The sequence below is a fragment of the Sciurus carolinensis genome, chromosome 15 (assembly GCF_902686445.1).
Source record: "Sciurus carolinensis chromosome 15, mSciCar1.2, whole genome shotgun sequence".
NCBI lineage: Eukaryota > Metazoa > Chordata > Mammalia > Rodentia > Sciuridae > Sciurus > Sciurus carolinensis.
This window is the reverse complement of record NC_062227.1, coordinates 82,810,918-82,827,306: the sequence shown is the minus strand read 5'-3', so window position 1 is coordinate 82,827,306 and position 16,389 is coordinate 82,810,918. Positions and strand designations below refer to the sequence as shown.

General features: G+C 47.4%; 1 protein-coding gene and 1 pseudogene across 2 annotated transcripts in view; one reads left to right on the top strand and one right to left on the bottom strand.

The window, feature by feature from the left end:
• The window catches only part of Adnp2 (ADNP homeobox 2), a 33,044-nt gene extending 32,220 nt beyond the window's left edge, over positions 1-824 (bottom strand). Inside the window, exon 1 of one of the 2 annotated variants that reach the window (XM_047526012.1) lies at positions 733-824. The gene's annotated coding sequence lies outside the window, so the exon portion shown is untranslated. Of the gene's footprint in view, positions 1-728 lie in introns of both variants that reach the window. The other variant, XM_047526011.1, reaches the window with a different exon arrangement.
• Positions 825-7,015: 6,191 nt separating this feature from the next.
• LOC124965408 (stathmin-like) lies at positions 7,016-10,797 on the top strand (annotated as a pseudogene).
• Positions 10,798-16,389: the final 5,592 nt, after the last annotated feature.

Sequence of the window (16,389 nt, the reverse complement as noted above, 5' to 3'; positions counted from 1 at the left end):
GTAATTATGTATTGCTCTGCAACATGCCACACTTGAACTGGCAGTTCCAATTTTTGATGTTCCTAGGCCAAATACTTGTAGAAATTTGTAAAGGGACTCTATTTCAAGGCCATCAGCAATGGCGGATGCAAAGTTTAATTTTAAATAGTCGGCCTGTGCTCATCGGTCTTCCACACCCATCAACAGTGAAAGAACAGGGGATGCCCTGGAAAACCGGGCGCTCCAGGTGCGGCCGCGCTGCCCTACCTCCCCGCAAGCCTCCCGCACGCCGCTCATCCGCGGATCCCGCGGGAGAGCAAGGCGGGCTGCCGGGCCAGGGAGGCGCTGCTGGGTGGTTCCCGCGTCGCTGCGGAGGGCACCCTGCCCGCGCCGCCCGAGTCCTTTCCACTCCCCTCTGGGCTCGGCCCTCCGGTCCCCTCGGACCCGCCCTCCCGTCCTCCGTCCCCGTCGACCTCCCGTCCCCTCTGCCATGTCCCTGTCCCCGCCCCTCCCCCTCCCCCGGGGCGGCACGGCTCCCACGTGACCGGCGGGCGGGGCGGGAGGGCGCGTCGGGGGCCGCAAGTCGCGCACTGCGAACGTCCCGAAGTCCTGAGGCGCCACGGCAGGGAGGACGCGGGGCGGACGACGGTGGGGACGGCCGGGCTGACCGTCGGGTGGACGGTGGGGCGGACCACCGGGTGGGCCGCCGGGTACGGACCGAGGGCGTCGCCGCGCGGGCCGGGCCATACCTACCGCCGGGCGCGAGGAGCGCCGCGTCCCGCCGCCGCTCGCAGCGCCGCCGCGTCCTCCGCCCCGCGCGGCGGGACCCCCGCCCGCGCCCGCCCCGCGCCCCGTCCCTCCTCCCGCGCGCCAGAAAGGGAAGATGGCGCTCAGCTGGCTCAGGAAGTGACGTCGCCTCATTTGCATGCCGGCGTAGCCAGCCAATGGGCGCAGACTGTGCTTGGGGGCCCTTGGACACTTCCCACGGGGCCCTTTGGGCCCCTGGGTCCTGCAGCACTCGAGGCTCTGGAGAGGGGTGGGGCCTGCCGGAGGCCACCCCCAACATTGGGCCCTCCAGACCCAGTGGACGGTCCTGCCAGCCTCCCACCTCTCTGGGCAAGCTCTCGTGAGAGTTTTGGTTGGTAATGACGTCATCAAGGGGTGGGGAAAGTGCGTCATCGACCACGTGACTAGTCACGTGGTCTCGCCAAAGCTTTGACTTCATTTGCATGGAATGGGGGCGGAGCTAGTGGCAGCCCCAGCAAGGGGTGGCCCCGCCCACACCTCGGCCAATAAGAAACAAACTGTTAGAGTACTGCCTTGCCATTGGAGAATAGGGCTTCGGCTCTCAGAACTTGGACAAGTGTGTCCTTGATTGACACATCTTGGTGTATGTCGGATTAGGGCCTCCTATGTCCCACCTTTTCTTGAGAATTATGATTTTTTTAAGATACATTTACTATATGTTGTCTAAGAAGAGAGTTAATTGTATGCATTTGCATAAACTTAAAAAGTTCACTTTTGCCCAGATTTTTTTAAGTTGTGTAATAATAGAATATTTATCAAATTGCGCAAAGACGTGGAGTAGAAGCTCTCTCAAGTGGTTCTTGGTTTCCATCGTTTGGTCACCAAGACCCTCGCGTGGACTGCTCCCCTCTGGGGTGCAGACCCGCCAGAGGGCAATGCGGGTGGGAGGCAGACCTCAGGAAGCTTAAGCATTGAGAAGGGCAAACCCAAACATCTACTTTTAAAATGTTTGACAGTCCACCTTTTACCAGGGCCCCTGTCCTATCCCAGTGCCTCAAAGACTATTCCAGAGCTGTCCAGGTCTGGCAACTCCCGGACAGGACCTGCCCTGCCAGATCTCCTTTTCCACAGAAGGCCATGTCTCCTTTCAGAAAACCACATCAAAATTTGGGCTTCCTTGGCCTCCCAGCCCTACATACATACTTGTCTACTGATAACCATCAGGCTTTGTCTAGGTTCAGAGAACTATCAGACTATGCCCAGCCCAAGGCCGTCCATCACCTGCTCATTCCTGGATCTCCCCTGCCCTGTCCAGAGCCTCTTTGTGCATCATCCACACTCCCCAAATTGCAGCTTTTCTCTCTCTACTGGTGCCTTCTGCTCAATTTAGCCCATGACTAGACACATACTGGGCACTCAGTAAATGTCCACATCAACTTTTAAATGCTGGGCTGATGCCACTTGACCACAATTTGCACTAAATTCCTTTGGGAAGATAAGTCATAATTGGAGGAGATTTTGCCCTATATGTTTATGAATCATGCCTTATTTTTTATTGTAAATTACAGTGGTAATTAGGTGTGTTGTTCCTGTAGACTTTCCTTGAGAAAGTGGGAGTGAGAGGAAAGTATAGTTAAATAATGCCTCTGGTCCCAGGTACTCTTTAAACACCTCACCTCATTTCTTCCCTTCCCTGCTCAGTAGAGGGCAAGGCAAACAAGATTCAGGCACAGGTGGGCAATGGACTGGCCACCAACCTTGGCAGATAGTCCTCTGTCTAGGATGGCCCATCTCCTGACCCCTTCACTACTCATCTTCATCTCTTGCCCCACCACTCTGCAAAAACCTCCAAAAAGAGAACACTTTCATCCTCAGCCCTGTCGTTCCTCTGTGACCACCTGTGCACTCCCCCTTTTCTAAGCCCTTCCTCCTCAACTCCCCAACTTGCTCTTTAATCTCCTCCAGTCTCTCCTTGTTCTCGTGCTTCCTCACCCATCCTTGAATGTTGGTGTCTTCAAGATTTGGCCTGCTTTCCTTCTTCATTCAACACATGTTCTCTACCTACTTGCTGCTGTCAGGCATGGTACCAGGTGTTGGAAATCCCATGCTTTTCATTTTTACTCTGCATATTCTCCCTTACTAATCTCAATTACAAACCTCATCACTTGAACCAAACCAATATCTCCATCTCTTTCCTGTTTCAGTTTTATTTTTCTGGCTGCCAATTAGACAGCTCCACCTGAGTGTTCCACAGGCACCTTAGATTCAAAATGCTCCCAGTTGTCCCCCTCAGCAGCCTGTCATAGTAAGCCATGTGTTTTCACAGCTTCAGTTCTGCAGTTCACATCCTAAGGTTCCTCAAGTCTGTTTCCTCATTGGCACTGTGTCCAGTGCCTCCAGCTCGACCCAGGCACATTCCCTAGCCAGTCGCTTAGTAATCTGTTGGAAAGCAGGTCTTTTCTGAAGGCAAGACCCTTCTTTCCTTCATTCCAGATCCCCTCAGGATCAAGCCTCATTGGTCAACATGGCAGGAGATTTTCCAGAACTGGCCAGCCTCAGCTCTCTCCTGCTCCCCCAAACACTACACACATTGACCACTTCCTATGTTGGGTGCTTCTGACTCTGAAGTATGAGAGTCCTTACTGAAGAACCTCCTGTGAGGTATTTGTTGTTCCCATGAAATCTGAGAATAGATTTCCCAAGAGATACACCTCCCTCCCCCGACCCCCGTCTCCCCCAACAGACACAGGTCTCCAGGTTTGGCCACTCAGGAAGACTCCTATTGGTGCAGGGCCTGGTAATACGAGTCCTTGGCAAAATGTTGCCAGTCTGTATGAAATAGGGCAGAGTCTAGTATCAGAGGTGAAATCCTTAAATGCATAGATCATTCCATTACTAGTAGCCTCAGTTCATTCAGGCCTCTGTAACAAAATAGTATATACTGGGGGGCTTATAAAAAGATAGAAATTTATTTCCGCAGCTCTGGAGGCTGGAAGTCCAAGACTAAGGCACTGACACATTTGGTGTGTGGTGACAGCCCACTTCCTATGAAGAGCCACCCTCTCATTATATCCTTCCCCCACGATAGAGGGGCTGATGGATCTCCCTCGGGCCTGTGGGACAAAAGCATGGATTATATGCATGGAGGTCACACCCTCCCAACCCAATTACCTCCAAAAGGCCTTACTCTCATACCATCATGTGGGGAGGGAGAAGCATTTCGACTTGAATTTTGGGGAGAAACATTCAGTCCCTTACACCATTTCATAAGGTAACTAGTGTGTCCTTGCGGGAGAGAACCTTGTATCTACAAAAGCTAGTAGGAGTACTTTTGGCCAAAGGATCACAAGGGTTTCTGCCAATTTTCCTACTTTTAGTTTAAAGATGTCATTGTTCTTTCAAGTTTCCCAGAATCCATGGGGGTAAAGACAGTGTGGTTTCTGAGGAAGAGATAACAGTTCTGATATAATGGGCTCAAAGTGTGTTCCTTCCTCACTGGATATGAAAAGTGGGATGTCCAGGTAGGAAACATGAAGTAGCTGTAAGGGCTGAAGCTCTGGACAAGGAAGTGCATCAGTGCATCCCAGAGACAGACAGATACACATGCACACACAAACACACTAAAAGTTACTCAGACCCCATGCAGGGAAAGAGCTGGATTAAATTCTCCAAAGGTATACAAGGGCTCTTGGGGTTTGGCCCCAACAGGTTCAAACTTTTATGACTCATCCCTGTTTGCTCTGTGGGCCTGAAAATCACCTCAGAGTTTTTTTAAGTTTTTTTTAAGTTTTCTGGCTAATGCAACTTCAGATACAATCAGTTTCTCTGTAGCATGATGAGTAGTTCCACTGAGAGTTAGCTGATGTCCATTTAGAGTCCACCAAGAGCCTTCTAAAAATGCCAGAGTTTGACTGAGGGGAACAACCTGAGCTTCATGAGCAACATGAACAAATGGCCTCTGTGCTTTACGAGTCCCACCAGAGGGTTAGTGGGGGCGCATAGTGAGCAGTGCCACATGCCAGGCATTACTGAGCTACACTCCCAGAACAACAGGTTGGTCTTTGGGGTTTTAGCTAGGATAAAACCCCAAAATTGAGCAGCACAGGATCTTCTAGAGTGCTAACTTCAACACCCCCGGTGCCTCGGATTTTGTAACATTACCTTTCCAAAAGCAGGAGTGCACCAAAAATTTCAAGTGTCCACAGTGGATGCAGGTCCTGGTAGAAGTGAGAATTCTCTTTTGCTTAACAGTAACCAGAGTCATGTAGCAATGTAAGGTGAACAAAACTGTTCTTCCTTCCTGCTGAATCAAGAACCTGTGAACTTCCTGTCCTCTTGTTCAACAAATTGTATTCTTCCTGTCTTTAAATTCTGCAGTATACATAGAAAACATTAGATATGTGGAGGAACAAGGTGTTCTTCCATCCACTGACTGAAAATCTGTATACCTCCCACCCACTCCCTCAACAATCTCCTCAAAAGACATTCAATATAGGGGAACCGAATTTTCCTCCTGTCTTCCCCTTCTATAGTCCACACAGCACCCTGTTCAGGAGGTCTTCCTGGCCCTCCTACACCCTGGCAGCACCCAGCGCCCATCCTGGGAGGTCTTCCTGGCCCTCCTGCACTCTAGAAAACAGTACCTGATATTGCTCCTATACAAGACTATGGTTAAGCCTTGGGGTCCCACACACTGTGCCATGGAAATGTTGACCTACATCAAGTGGTGTTATTGGGCCTGGCCCTGGGCACTCACCAGTTGCTCCTCATCCTCACTCTGTTCTTGCAGTCCTGCAATGGTTTGTGGAGATCCCTATGTTGTGGGTAGAATCTGGGATGGTTGTGTCCACTGCATGTTTACTCCCTGGAACTGATTCATTTGCTTCTTCACACCCACTTTTCCTTCACCACCAAGCTACCCAGCGTCTCTATCTCCTGTGCTTCAAGGATCTCCCTGGGCTCTTTATCATGGCCACCTGTGTGCAGATACATCTTCTTTGGTGTTTTCCTGTTGATGGAGTCATGTCCAACTCTTACTTTGAACCATTTTACTGTTCCCAAAAGTTTCCTTCTGATGGTCTGATCTTCTGCCAATTGCTGCCAATATACCACCCTCCCAACACTTGTTATTTCCCCACAACTTCAGACCAGGAAAGGAGTGAAAAGAGATGCCTCCAGCAAATCCCAATCAGTTTTAAGTCCTGAGCTGCCGTCTGTGCTGGAGCCGGGTGGAGCCATGCCAATCAGACAGCTGTGGGCTCTGGGCCTCCCATGCTCCTCAGGGATGGCAATGGCTGAGTAATGGGTAGGGCTGGGGTGTGATTCAGTGGTGGAGCACTGGCCTAGCATGTGTGAGGCACTGGGTTTGATTCTCAGCACTGCATGTAAATGAATGAATAAAATAAAGGTCTATCAACATCTAAAAAAAGTATTAAAAAATAGTGATGGGTAGGGTGTGACAGTGACTGGCAGGGTGCGTGTGATGGGTGATGATGACAGATGAGCTGGTGGTGACATGTGGGGTGCAGTGGTGATATGTACCTGTGCGATAGTGACACCTGGGCTGCAGTGGTAATGTCGGGATATGTTGGGGATGGTGATAGGCAGGGTGATGGGGCCTGGCAGAGTGTGATGGAGATAATGGTGACTGGGCTGGTGGCATGGCTGCTTGGGGTTCTTTGGGGTCTTCTCGCCACTCACAGTCCACTTTGAACTCCACATCTAATTTTTAACTCCTCAGAGCTTAGCTACTGCCAGCCCGCTATGGACCAGAAGTCTACAAACTTGAACAGTAAACCAACATGTACTCGTGTTTATGTGTCATGTTCAGTGAGAGCTGTGAGATCCCTTTCTGCAGGCACAACTCGCTGGGGTCCAGCTGCTGTCTGCCCTGATACTGACACACTCTGGTGACTCATGGGCACTCTGAGTGGCAACAGAGGACTCCCTCAAAAAGTCACAGTAGTGCAGTGTACCACAGTTAACTTCATGCAGTCCTATCAATACCTCAACTTTACACCTGTTCACCTTCCTACAGGCTGCAGGTGGCACTGTATCCAGGTGGCTTTGCCATCTTAAATACATTGTCTCCCAATCCATAAACATGGGTTCTCTTTCCATTTACTTAAGTGGTGTTCTGTAGTTTATTAGCTTTAGCAGATTAGTGTGAATTCTCTGTGATTTTCTATATGTAGAACCAGCTTCATGAAAACGAATAGTTTGCTTCTTCATTTCCATTTCAGATGCTGTTTATTTCTTTAAAAATGGAGTTGGGGAGCTCTATACCAATATGACTGGTGCGCCTGTAAGAACACAGTTCTGTGCAGACAGACACTCAGGGAGACCATGGAGTGAAGCTGAAGGAGTGAAGCAGAGTAAGCCAGGGAGCTCCAGAGGTTCTGGGAAAGCCATCAGGGGGTCGAGAGACAACAGGGGTTGAAGGACAGACTTCCTGCAGACCCCCACAGGGACCCCACAGGGACCCCACAGGACCCCCACAGGGACCCCACAGGAACCCCACAGGGACCCCACAGGGACCCCACAGGACCCCCACAGGACCCCCACAGGAACCCCACAGGGGCAAAGCCTGGCAGCACTTCGACTTCAGCATTTTGGCTCCAGGATGCTCATGCTGTCTTCAGCTGCCTGGTTTGTGACACTCCCTTACTGTGACCCCAGGAAGGCCACACTCCCTGAGTGGGTGGTGTCTGCGGCATTCTCTGTGGTGACGCTGTTGGTCTCAGGTGGTGCTGGCCTCATGGAATGCATTAGCAAGGGTTTGGAAGATTGGAAGGATTCATGCTGTGTCTTCTCAAACTGTTTTATAGATTGTCAGCGAAGCCATCTGGTCCTGGGCTTTCCTTCTAGAGGTTTTTGATAACTGATTCAATCTCTATTGTTATGGATTCTATTGAGATTTTCTCTTGAGTCAGTATTGGTAATTTGTGTTTCCCAGAGTTGTGAATTTCTAAATCATCTAATGTGTTGGCATAAAATTGTTCATAACAGTCTCCTCAAAGGCTTTTAACTTCTGTCAGTTCAGTATTAGTGTCCCTTTTTGATTTCTGATTTGTTTGTGCACCTTCTCTGTTGTTTTTTTTTGTTGTTGTTGTTGTGCTGGGGATGGAACCCAGGGCCTTGTGCTTGTAAGGCAAGCACTCTACCGACTGAGCTATCTCCCCATCCCTTCTCTTCTTTTTTCTTAGTTGGTCTAAGGTAAAGAATTGTCTGTTGTGTTGATCTCAAAAAACTCACTTTTGTTTTTGTGTATTCCATTGTTTTTCTACCCTTGATTCCATTTATTTCTGCCTAATTTTATTACTTCCTTCCTTCTTCTGGCCTGGGGATTAGTTTGCTCTTCTCTTTCTAGCTCATAAGATATGAAGTTAAGTTGCTAATATGAGAACTTCCTTCTTTTTTAATATAGCACTTACCCATATAACTTCTGAGTACTACCTTCACTATATCCCATAAGTTTTGGCATGCTATAGTTTTGTCTTCAGTCATTCCAAAATATTTTCAAGGTTGCTTAGTGATTTCTCCCATTGTTCTTTTAAAAAGTGTGCTGTTTAATTTTCATTTGTTTATGAATTTCCAGTTTTCTTATTTTATTCACTTCTAGCTTCATTCTATTGTGATCAGAAGAAATACTTCATATGATTTCAATTGTTTAAAACTCACTGAAGAATGTTTTATGACTTGTCATGTGATCTGTCCTCGGAGATGTTACCACCAACAAGAAACTCCACCAACTGTACCTCTTTTTTTTTTTTTTTTTTTGTGGTGCTGGGGATCGAACTCAGGGCCTTGTGCTTGATAGGCAAGCACTCTACCGACTGAGCTATCTCCCCAGCCTTACCAACTGTACCTCTTGACAAGAAACTCCACCAATCCATGGGATAGGGGGATAGGGACACATATTATGTTCAGAGTTACCACATTATAGCATCCAAATTTTCTACTTCTTAATAAAAATTTACAAAGTACATAAAGAAACAGCAAATTATGGTCTATTTACAGAAGAAAATATGAAAACAACAATACACATTTCTGAGAAAACCAAGACATTGGACTTACTGGACAAAGACTTTAAAATACTTGTATTAAATGTGCTAAAGATGCTGAAGGAAACCATGGACAAGAACTAAGGGCAACCAAGAGAATAATTTATGAACTGCAAAGACTATTATTACAGAGACAAAAATTTTTAAACAAACAAAATAGAAACTCTGGAGTTGAAAAGTATAACAGCTGGATGAAATAAATATTCACTAGGAGGCCTGGCAGCAGATTTGGGCAGACAGGCAAAAGGGTCTACACACTTGAATATATCACAATTGAAATTGCCCAGTCTGAAGAGCAGAAAGGGAAAAACTGAATACACAGAGTCTAAGGAACTTATATGACACGTCAGTGTACATTATGGGAGTCCCAGAAGAAGAGAGAAAGGCAAGAGAAAGCATTTGAAGAAATAATGACACAAAACTTCACAAATGCAAAAAAAAAAAAAAAAAAAAAAAAAAGGCATGAATCTACACATCTAAGAAACTCCAAAAACTCTGAGCAGGATAGACACAGAAACCCACAATGAGACACATAACCAACTTTCAAAAGTCAATTATAAGCTGGACATGTCGGCACACACCTGTAATCACAGCTACTTGGGAGCCTGAGGCAGGAAGGCCAGCTGGGCAACTTTGGGAGAAACTATCTTGAAATTAAAAACGGCCTGAGAATGTAACCCAGTGGTGGCGCTCACCTAGCATTGTGAGGCCGTCGGTTCCAACCCAGAGTGATGGGTTGACAGATTCGGCTCCATGGAAATGTTACAGGCCAGGCTATATGGGCAATGACTAAACAGACTCCATTTTACCTTGAGACTCCATGTCATATAGGAACTGCTTCTCCCATGGGAACCCCACCTCTGTACCTGTCAAGAGTTGCTTGGCATGACGTTTAGCAACACAAAATGACAATTCTGATATAATGAAAAATTGTTCTTTTTGATTCCTATTTTCCTAAACAATGTACCATGTCAACAGTGATGTCAACAGTGATTATTTAGCTGTTAGAAATCATTCTTTAATTTGTACCTAAATAAGGACATTTTGGAGTGTGACCAGGCAGCTGGGACTGAGCAGGACTTTCCTTACCAGTGAATTGTGTAGAATACACTGCCAGTCTCTTGTCTTCTATTCACCACGGCTGCTTCTGATATTCAGGTGAAAGAACTGGAGAAGTGAGCCTCAGGCCAGGCTTTTGAGCTGATTCTCAGCCCTTGGTCAAAAGAATCTGTCCCAGATTTTCCCCTTTCCTTTCCAAAGAAGAAGGATCTTTCCCTGGAGGAAATTCAGAAGAAATTAGAAGCTGCAGAAGAAAGACACAAGTCCCATGAAGCTGAGGTCTTGCAGCTGACTGAGACACGAGAGGATGAGAAAGAGGTGCTTCAGAAAGCAACAGAAGAAAACCAGAACCTCAGTAAAATGGCGGAGAGAAGCCTACCCACAAAATGGAAGCTAACAAAGAGAACCAAGAGGCACAAATGGCTGCCAAACTGGAGCATTTGTGAGAGAAGGATAAGCACATTAAAGAAGTGCAGAAGAACAAAGAATCCAAAGACCCTGCTGATGAGACTGAAGCTGACTAATTGGTTCTGAGAACTGACTTTCTCCTCTTCCCCTTCCTAAATATCCAAAGACTGTACTGGCCAGTGTCATTTTATTTTTCCCTCCTGACAAATACTCTAGAAGCTGATATAGGACTGTATAGGTAGATCCAGACTGTAAAATGTTGTTTTAGGGGATAGAGGGGAGAAACTGAAAGTGTTTTAATCTTTTTCTAAAGTGTTGGTCTTTTTAACGTAGCTATTTTTATTGTTGCATCTTCAGTGCACTTGGTGTACTGGGTTAATGGCTAGTACTGTATTGGCTCTGTGAAAACATGTTTGTGAAGAGTATATAGTGGCTTCTTTCAAATTGTTAGATGCTGAATATCTGTTCACTTTCAATCCCAATTCTGTCCCAATCTTACCAGATGCTACTGTACTTGAATGGTTAATAAAACTGCACAGTGCAAAAAATAAATAAATAAATAAGGTCATTTTGACCCACTTCCCCTTCTGCTAATGATTTTAGATCTCATGATGTTAGTTTGTAGTTTTGAATCATAGCAACAGACACTTATGATTGATTTGCTGACTTATGATATAAAAACCCCTGCAACCCTATGGTTGGGGCTGTTCTCCCAATAGTCAATACAAAGATCTCCTGTAAAGGTAAGTACCTAATAAAAAAGCTAGTGTTACTGTGATGTGCTGTTGGGTTATAACTGATATGTGTGATTTAAGAGGTAGATGTAAAAAACAATAATTATAAATCTATGTTAATTGGTATACACTTATAAAGATGCAATTAGTTAAAACAATATAAAGGAGCAGATTTAATGAATGCTGTTGAAGCTAAGTTTGTACCCAAACTAGACTGATATGAATTTAGGATTTAACTATAGTCCCCATAGTAACCAGTAGGAAAATAACTTAAAATATACAGAAAAGAATATGAAAAGGAAATCAAAATCAGTCAAACCCAAACAAGGCAATGTTGGAGGAATTAAGAAACAAAAACAAAGGAAATATAGAAAACAAAAAGCCAAATGGCACAAGTTTTTCATTATCATAACCACATTAAATGTAAATGTATCAAATTCATTAGTTAAAGGATAAAGACTGATAGAATGATTTTAAAAACACCATCGAGCTATACGCTACTTGTAAGAGAACCATTTTAGACCCAAGATACAAATAGGTTGAAAGCAAAATGATCGAAGAAGATACTCCATCAGATAGCCTGCTGAGGGCTGGGGTTGTGGCTCAGTGTAGAGCACTCACTGAGCATATGTGAGGCACTGGGTTTGATTCTCAGCACCACATAAATAAATAAATAAACAAATAAAGAAAGATATTGTGTCCATCTGCAGCTAAAAATATTTTTTAAAAAATAGCAGCTGAAAGAGCCAGAGTGGTTCCATTAACATCACACAGAAGAGATGTAAGTGGAAAGTGTTGGGAGAGAAAAAGGACAGCATGTGTTGACACCTGGTCACAAATGTGATAATGGAAGCCATGCAAGCACTAGACCCTGAAGCTCCAAAACCTGTGAAGCAAATGTCAGGGAGAGATGACTCTGCACAAGTTTCAAGGCCCACTCTCAGCAGTGGGGACTTCCATAGTAGGTCAGGAAGGAAGGAGAAGACTTGAACGACACAGGAAACCAACCTCTCCACCAGCCGCAGACTTAAGTTCTACATCCATAAAATAGCACTGTGAAGCCAGCAGAGGATGGGGCTGCTCTAGATGTGCAAAGGCAAGGTGCTCTGGGTGGGCAGGCTGCACTCAAGCCTGCACTGACTGTACACGTGGGGACCTTTGGAAATCGTCCATGAGTCTGTTTTCTAAACACAGCCTTTTCACTTGGCCAAGACAGGACCTTCTCCAGGAATCTTCCTCTGCTGCTGCCAAGGCTGTCAGTTCAGGGCCCCACGTAAGCGCCCCCGGACTGTGGCCCTGGGGTTGGGCTGGCTGAGGCCCACTCCTTCCTAACAGACCTGCTGGGATCTACACACACAGCTCCCCAGGCTCTTCTGCAGATTCACAGGTAGGTGCTGAATCTGGTCACACCTGGGCTCTGGCCTAAGAAAAGGTCTGAGAGCCCTGCCAGACACAGTGGTCCTCTCTCCCCCCGTCACAGCTCCCAGACAGGGCCGCAGGGCCCCTGGAAACCCCATGGCTCGCAAGGCCCACCTGGAGTGACCCCAGTCCTTTGTGCCTTGCCAGTCAGGTCACTTCCTCCCTCTGTGTCCCCAGGCATCAGTCAGGCGTGTTCATGTACTGGCTGCTCCATCAGTTTCCAGGCCTCCTCAGAGAGTGATCAGAGAGGCCCCTGCCCAACTGGACTGGTAAAGCACTAACAAGGTCAGCTTTCATCCCATCCTTCAGGCAAGGCAAAGGTATTTCAAGACTTCAGACAGCAGAAATAATAGGAATCTTGTCTTAGGAAGGCAAAAATCCATGATTTTATTTATTATCCCATTCAGCCTGTCTGTAGCAGGTGGTTGTAGAATTGGAATTCACATCATCTTGCTGGCCTCTCTCCCAGGGGTCAGCCCCACCTCCATCACAATGTCCCACAACTATGGGATCTGGTGAGCATGGTACCCTGAGGGCATCCTTAAAGGGCACCCTGCCCCAGCCTGCAGCTGAGAGGAGGGTCAGTGCAGTTTCTTTGGGGAGTTAAGGGGTACTTCCTGCCAGCCTCCATGGCCTCCTCTTGCCTGTGCTGCTGTAAGTCTGCCCTGTGCCCCAGGCTGCAGGAGGTGGCTACAGGTTCCCAGAGTTGTGCAGAAAAGCTTATCTGTGGGTATGCCAGGAGCCTACTCCAGGGGCCTCTGCAGAACTTTGCACAATAAGGGAGAACCTGAGCAAGTAGGAGAGCAAAGAGGGCTGCAAGTGGTCAGAGCTCCGGGGTCAGAGCCAGGACAGTCCTGCAAGTGGCCAGAGCTCAGAGCCAGGACAGGGCTACAAGTGGTCAGAGCTCCTGGGTCAGAGCCAGAACAGCGCTGTAAATGAGTGGCCCAGTCTGGGCGGTAACTCTTCATGGAAGGGGCTGGGAGTGAGTCTCGCACAGTTCCCAGGGGCTGCAGCCAGTGCTCTGGTCAGTTGTGCTTTTTTAGGATAAAGAAACAAGATGAAGCAGACACAGTTGGACTCTGGAAGGAGAGGTGATTCCACAGTTTCACCCGGACCTGCCAGAAGACCCAGTGAGAGTTGTAAACCTTGGCCTATGCCCTTGTAAAATGAGGGAACTATGCAACCCCAGGAAAACTGGTGTGAAGTTGTGCAGCTCCACCCTGGATCCACCTCCAGTCCTGCCCCGATACAGCCATTCTGTAAATACTGGACCCCAGCCCAAGAGAGCCTTCTCACTCTGGAGATAGCCCAGTTTCCCTTGAATCTGTGTCCACCTTCCTAAGTAAAGCTGTCTGTGCCTCTGTCTCATGCTAAAATTCTTTTATATAACCTATGCCAAGAACCCCACTGGTCCTGAGTTGAGTCCCCTCTCCTCTGGGAACTCCTTGGACTCTTCTCCAGAGACATTTCTTCTCCTGTGATAAACCTTTTTCCTTTTTCTCAAGACCATGTCTTTTTTATTGAATTGGCCTCAGGGACAAGGATGTAGCCTTTGGTATCAAGAACACTCCAGTGGGACTGAGGATATAGCTCAGTTGGTAGAGTGCTTGTCTCACATGCACAAGGCCCTGGGTTCAATCCCCAGGACAAAACAAGACAAAACAAAACAAAACAAAAAAACACTTTAGTAAAAAGTCTCGCAGACAAAGCAAAATGAGTGAGCCACATCTGCATGCTGAACACCAAGAGCCTAAGTAGCTGACCCAGTCACTGGATGAGGGCTATGTGCAAATCTGCTCTCCTTATCTCTTTTCTCTGTGACAGATGTTCACCCAATGTCTGACGTGTTGAAATGAAGAAGTCAAGTTAACCATGATTACCCTTTAGGGGAGGCTAATAAGCGCATCCACACACTCTGCTTCACTTCATTAGAAGCCTCAGGCTGTGTTCACCGGCCAAGAAAGTCCAGTAAACATGAATCCTATTGAAACCAGAGGCTGGGGATGAGACTAGATCCCCCACTTCACCAATTCCTTCTGGGTTCTTGTCTTATAAAATTTGAAGAATAAAATCTACAGACAATCATGGAGCGAGAGTAAACGGAGCAGGACTGACTTGCTCGAGGAGAGTGCTCTGCCATGTGGGAGGGAGCCTGAGAGTAGAACACCCCAGTTTGGTGTGCCAGTTTGGGAGCTTGTAAATGGTTCTGGGCAGAGCTTGGAGCGAAATCTGCCAAGCAGGCCCTGAAGACAGCACCAAGGCTCTCGCCTTCCTGTGAGCCATCGCCCTTCACCCCCACCTTACACTTCCCACCACGGGACAGGAGTTGGCAGGAGGTGTTCCCACAGGTGAGCCTCAAGGCCCTTTACACTCGAAACAGGCCAGACAGTGCTCAGTAATGTGTCTGCAGTTAGCCTCCAGGTGTTTCTGGCATTTGAACAAGACGGGTTTGGCCCATCTCTTCTGATTGCTAACCATTTCACTATTCTTAGTCACTGCTCCCTCCTCTCCTTAGAAAAATGTGGAAGTCAAGACCTTCACAGATAGACAACTAAAAAATGAGTGGTAGTTTAGAAAGTTTGTGTTGATGTATCCTATAAGTATCAGTTGTGCTGATGAACAGGGAGAAGAGAGCAACTGTTACAGGCAATGTGGTCTCCACCATCACAGAAGTAGCGTCAAGAAAAGGACAGGACTGAACTGCGCAGCTCAGCCAACTGCCTTCTCTCAGAGGGAAGCTGGGGCAGAGGGACTGCAAGTCTCTCTGTGGAGACTTGTGCTCAAACCTGGAACCCAGCTGGACATAGAAATGCTGTCGAATGCTGCACATAGAAATCACATTCTTCCAGACCCTGAGAGGAGAAGAACACAGCAACTATCCCTTAGTAATGAGCTGGGAGATACAGAACAGGCTGTGGTTTCATTTCTCCCTCCCCACGAGGCTGCATCTAAGGTTCCTAAAATCCTAGAAAACCTGAGACCATTCCTGCTCCAGCCTTTAGGTATCGGGAGCCTTAAGACACATTTGTTTTGTGTGGAAGAGCACTCTGCTCATATTCTCCCACAGGGACACCTGTTCCTTCATGGGGACAGTCCCGGAGTTGCACACCCAGGCTTTGTGTGTGGGGAGGGACAGGAGTCTGAAATTAAGATTAACTAATTAGTAAAGGAATGGTACAATTTATTAGAAGTGATAGGAAAGGGGAAAAGGGAAGAGAGGGGGGTCCTCAGAGAGGAGGACAACAGTATGACCCTCCTGCCTTCAGGTTCTATTGGGGGCCCCAGGGATGTTTCTGGAGAACCTGCCCAGATCCACCCCTTGACATTTGACTGACAACAGGATCATATCAGATTTCCAAGTCCCCACTGGGCTTGGTAAAAATCCAAAACAATTCTGGGTCATCTCAACCAGTGCTGATGGGTTCTGATCAGAACTTGCCGTACAGATCTGATGGCTGGGGTGATCATCCTTACCTCCCGAGTTCTGGAATCCAGCCTGAGCAAGGGTCATAACAGCACAGCAGGGCTTTCAAGGTAACTGTGCTCTTCTGGTCAGCACTGCTAGCCTGTGTTTCTCCTGCAGTAGCAGGTTATTCACTGAGGAATGTGATTCATCCTATTAACTTAAGTCAGGCAGGGCTGCATTTAAAGTGCTTTTAAGATAAAGTACTGGAGGTCAGCACGTTAGGCCCAGTTTGTAGAATTATCCTTACTCTTCCAGCCCCACTGCTCACTCTATCACCACTAAAAACCTGAAGAGAACGTTCCACAAAGGAGGGACTGGCAGGCGCCCTTCTCCTAGCGCAATGTTCAGGACTAGGAATCCTCCCAGGACCCTCCATCCCCAGCAAAGGGCCACGTGAAGAGATGGAAAGGACCCGAGATGGAAAGGCTTAGCTTTCTGCTTTCTTTCCCCAGCACCAGAGGGTCAGGTCAGCGCCTCTGCAGAATGCGACAGCCAAGCTCCATGAGCGGTCGCC